Here is a 5,572-nt window from a genome sequence, read left to right as displayed (position 1 = left end):
TCTCACCGCCAGGGTCTGTTTGCTGAGTCTGCGGGAACGCATGCCAGCACAGGTGGTTGTGTGAAGGTCCTTTCGGAAAGAAACATCACCTTATGAGCAAGTATTTCTTTGAGCATTGTAAATAGAAGTGTCCCGGAGGATGTCGAGACTGGCAGCAACGCCCTTGAACCAAGTCACTCCGGGAACTGACACACGGCACCGCAAAGTCACGTCTTTCCTCCCGCGACCCGCCTTCTTTGCGATTTGTTTGCCGCCATTCATCTTGGCAGCCTTACTACCTTTGAGGCTATCAAGTTTCATGTCGAACCAGTCCAGCTCCATTTCTTTCTCTGCCTCCGCCTCAAATATGCTGTGCCTCTTTTGATCTGAGCCGAGAGGGGCATGAGAAACATCTTGTTCAAGACTGCCGTGACCTTTTGCTCCGTGGTGTCGCGTTTTGTGACGATGTCGGCAAGTGATGGGGGGGGGCAGTCGCTCTCGCCCTCTCCCGGAAGCATTTCTTGTTCTGCTGCAGTGCCGTCAGCGCCGGAACTGGGTTCGGGGCCGGACAAAAGTGACGCACGCAGCGCCTGGGGTCGTCAGACAAGCCAGTTCGATTTCATGAACGCTGCAAGAGCGCCGCAGGCAACGACCAGCCAGCCAGCCATTTCCAGTCTACCTTTACTTCGGCGATAGCCATTTCTCGGAAACACTGGCGTTGTCAATGGTCTCGGTTGCAGATCGCGGTCATTTGAAGGCGAGGAGAGAGCCCCTAACATGGAGAGGGGATGACAAGACGCAGTCGCCAAGGCGTGGCGATAAGTTGTCTCTAGATGCACTGATACTGCCTGGGTGCTAAGTCGTTAGCTGGGACAAGGAGGAGGCGAATGGAAACGTTTGAACGGACCATGTGTCAAGAAAGTAAAGGTTTGGTTTAGCCGCAGCCACCATCCATTGGAGAAAAATTGGCGACGGACATGGTGGGGGCGGCGGTGATGCTGTGCAGCACATTCATCATATGGATGTGAGAATTCGCGCTCGCGTTGCTCGCATGATAACCAGCGATAAAGTTGGTGTGCTGCGACGACGGCTTACTGTTGCCATCGGCGAGGAACCTCCTGCCGTCAGTCCTGATTCTGGTAGGGTTGGCCGCAAGACATGGCGATGAAGAGACTTGGGGTAATGTTATGCTAGTGATGAGGGTTGGATACACTCGTCAAATGGGAAATAGGCTATGACTCAAAGCTTTGGGTGCTGTCAAAGAAGAGCTGCTGCTTCGGTCAGCGGGTTTCCTCTCCAGGATCCTCAAGTGAATCCGGTGATTATCTATCGACAGTCAGGCAGAGAATGTGTTGCTCGGAGTCTGGCGAGCGGCGCGAGACCCTATTGTTGATGGATACAGCTGGTGACGGGATGAAGTAGATCTGAGTGGTTGAGATAGGCCGATATCTCCGATGGCGTCTCTGGCGTGGCGTATCCCTTGATTCATTTCGCGTATTCTGATCAGTTTGAGGCCTCGAGGCAATGTTTGAGTACGTGGTCTGTTCCCTGCACAACCATTTACGCTGGCGGGGAAGTCTGGCCGTTGTCGAGGGCGAATGCCAACGGACTTGGGCGATAGGGCACTGCAGCATTCGTGTGATTCGGGAAGGCAACTAGAACAACAGAGGCGGCTAAGGTAGTGCAGAAATCAGAAGGTCGATTAGAAAGCCTTTGCAGCCATGGATCATTGCATGCTATGGATGGACAATACCAAACATTGATGGGATGAAGCGTTCGTGTTCTCCGCTGCTCGATCAGACAAGGCTCCTGGTCGCCGGCGTGCCTCTTCCTCGGACGGAATCTCGAAGCCCCGCTTCTTCCGTCGAGCAAATTCCCGGTTAGAACTGCTTGGTGAGACATTTCTTTTGCTTCTCGAGTCCAGGGCCCTCTTCGACATCACGCTGTGTGAGGTATTCGTTCTTGGGATCTGATTGGCCCATGTCGTCCTCCAGAGTCAGACTTAAAGTCGGAGATCGGGTTTAGACCGCAGCAAGATTTGCAAAAGGAATCTCCTCGTTTTTGCTGTCATGGGGAGCGTCGCAAGCCAAAGCAGGACCGGAGATTCGGCGAAGGGCTTGCGAGGCAGGCGAACGCAGCAGATAACACCTGCGCATGCTGCGCAACCAGTCACGCATGCGTAAAAGCGCTCCTTCCATGCATCGACGGGATGATGCACCCTTGCGCCCCAGGTTACCAGATTACCATATGGTAACCCAGTAATCTGGCTGATGGTGTTGGCTGAGACTGCGAGGACGTCGCGGAGCGCTGGAAGGCCGGGGCCGAGCTTGATATTCCCAGGGACAGGAGGAAATGGGCGGTGGCTGTCGGCCTGCAGGGCTTTGTGTCCAAGACGGCGATGGTGTCGGCGGAGGGCCGAATGACGGAGTTTGCGGCCAGGCTGGCGGTGTTGCTCTGGGCACCGATGCCACATAGGGACGAAATGATTGTACGGGTCGACATCGGTGCGGAAACAATGGACGTAGTCGTGGTCAATGACAATGTGCGGTCGACGGGGGCCATGGAGGAGAAGAAGGCGTCAGGGCGATGACGAAGGAGGTTATTGTTGGACAAACGGAATCAGTGTGAGCTCGGACGCAGTAGCCACTGTGTGGGCCCAAGACATCAGAGTTGCGTCGTGCTGGGTGTGGCTTCAGTGCACTGTTCAGCACTGCAGGCCTGTAGGTAGCGCACTTCCAGCTACCCACAGCCTCTGGGTAGCGCTTTCACAGCTACCTGGACTCCCTGTAGGTAGCGGAGTTGCAGCTACCCACACCCGGATTCCCCACTGCTTGCTGATTGGCTGCACACTGCTGACTTTTGCCTGACAGCTTTTGGCACTCAACACCAAAACAGTCAATTCCCAACCAAACACCGACCCCGATCGAGTCTAACTGCAATTTTCACAGGTCGCACCGCCCTCCTCGCCTGCTAGATCACATCATCGCAGGTAATGCATTCGACTACTTGCAGAATGCATGTGAGGAGCACACCTTTTAGTCACTCACCTTGCCCGAGGTCCTCATGAATGGCCTGTCAATACGGCATCCCCGCGACAACGACTTCGCTTGGACTGCGAGAGTCCTCCTCCACTTCTTTACCCTCTCCAGAAAGGGTTCGCAACAATGCCGACAGATCCTCCGACGCCGTCACCGATGCTGCCATATCTGAAGCATTGGCTGGACGAACCTACGCACTTCCATGGCAAGTTGCATCCCTCGGTCTTCTGACCCAAAAGATCTGTTAGCACCTTGTTTTTCCCAATCTGATGCCTACTAGATCCTTCCCGTGGGTAGCCGCGATGTGATCCTTAACATCTTGGTCTTCTACGAAAGTTCCGGCGTGCAGAGGCGTTCCCGCAAGGGGTACATTATCAGCATTGATCAGCCGCTCGATTCGTGCCTCGAGGGTGTACTGAATCTCTCCTGTTGCCTGTGCTTCCTTACTCGCGCGATTTCTGCTGCCATCTACCCCCTCGTGGAGACAAATTTCACTTTCCATCGCACATCGAATCTTGCCAAGGACTGCCTCCAATCTCCTTTCGACATTTTCGAGGGTTCCCATCGTTCTCGTCATGATCTAGTCCAACGCTGGCCCAGCCCTAATGACATCAAACACCGGCCGATAGTGTTCTTCGGCTGCACATCTCCACCATGGTCCGTCGTCATCTTCGTGCTGCTGCCACCTTGGCCTAACTCGACCAGTGTGCCTCGGACATACCCCCTTGTCTGGCTTCTTTGCCGATCCTTCCGCCGCTGTGTTGTCTGGTGTCCCCAATGGTGTTGATGGGAGTCGCTTCGCTGTTTCTGAGGGCCTGAAGCGGTTGCGATGCGACGAAACGGTCGCACTCGCGAGACCGAATATTCCGTCGAAAAACCTCTGCACAGGATTTGTGGCAGCCTAGGGGTCAACATCCTTGTTGGAATCCGTGGTCGGTTGCAGTCAATGGTCTGAAGATTCACCCTGGGGATGGTTTTTGAGGGGAGCTTGTCTGGCCCCTGACATGGAATAAACTCCGCGAAACCTCTAAGGTGTGACAGCTTAAACTCAGATTTCTTTCGAGTAGGGACGAATTCTGAATCTGGCCAGTTCCTTCTCCTCCATCTTCTCTATTATGTTCTCGTCCTCGGCTTGGAGAACAGACGGCTCCTCCTTTTCTCGGTTTTCTTCGGCAGAGGTGGCGGGTTCTTCGACAACAGCGGCGACAGGAGTTTCTCCCTCTTTGGAGTTGACCGCGCGTTCTTGAGCTTCACCGCCACCGTTGTTCGCAATAGCAGCGGCTTCTGCAACCACAGCCGTTTTCTTGGCATTGACAGCAGGTGGAAAAGCGTGAGCGGCAGTGGATGGGGCTTCTTTGGCGGCGGCGGGCCTGAATTACGCCACCAGAACTGTTTGCAATTCGGCAGCGTCGAGTTTTGCTGTTCGGGTCCTTGATGGCATTCGCATTCAGCAAAGTCATTGGCTGGAACAATTGCTCTATTGGCCTCAACACGAATCTGTCCCACAATCCATCCCGTCGGGGGCAGCAAGACGGCATGACATCCGAAAGCCTGGAGGTTTAAGTTAGCCTATGACAACATACGGTCTTTGCCGATGGTTCTTGACCAGCTGTGGGAAAGCCAGACCAAACACAAGAACAGGAGCGGGCATATGTCTCCGTCGCGCAACGAGACACCAGCCGATGCTTCAATCTTTGACATGCAGGACTGCTGTTACCTTTGCGAAAGCACTCTTGCGGCAACTGCCAGGCGACTTAGAGACGAGCCGTATGCAAATAACATCGTCCAGGAGCATCACAACTTGCGTTGGGCCAGTCATTTTCGAGTACTGAGATCGAAAGGAAATAACCAGCCGGCACTGCATTCAGGGCCTCTCGCCACGAAGTCAACTTCGTCAATTCCGCATGAATATCGAAATGAGACCGCTGACATTAGCTCAAATGACCCCCGTGGGCGAGTTCAGAGTTGAGCCCGGATTATGGACGGAGCCATCGATAACACCGACTTCAGCAGCGGGCCGGGAAATCCGCAGACTGCCGTGGCCGGTATCGGTTCTACGATCGGGTGTCAGAGGCAGTGGTCGTTGATGACACTACCGAGGAATGGGTATTACACCCCGAATGCGCCCCAGAGCTACAACAAGCACTCCTCCAGGGTGCTTTTACGGTTAACAGCGTCAGGACGATTCATAAGCCAGCGAGCACAACTCCATTGGGATGGCGAGGGCCTTGACGTCGAAGAAGCATAGAATTGCAGTTGTCACGATGGAGCAGAGGTTATCTACCTTGACGATAAATCCATCACCTCCATCAGAAATGGTGTATTTCTGTCTACCGCGTCCGACCCATCGCTTCAAGTTCCACCCGCTTATATCACCACTTTGTTTTCAGTATCTCCGTCAGCTGTTTTTATTCTCTCTCTGCGCCCCTTGAGCACCACCATGTCTCCCTAGAGACACCCCATTTCACGTTTTGATTCAAGCCAGTCAAGCAAATGGCGTATGCCGCTTTCGTTCATAAGTACCAGGAAAGGAAACTTCGTCAAACACCATAGCC

This window comes from Colletotrichum gloeosporioides (genome assembly GCF_011800055.1).
Source record: "Colletotrichum gloeosporioides strain Lc1 chromosome Unknown consensus_23, whole genome shotgun sequence".
NCBI lineage: Eukaryota > Fungi > Ascomycota > Sordariomycetes > Glomerellales > Glomerellaceae > Colletotrichum > Colletotrichum gloeosporioides.
This window is presented reverse-complemented; position numbering follows the sequence as displayed.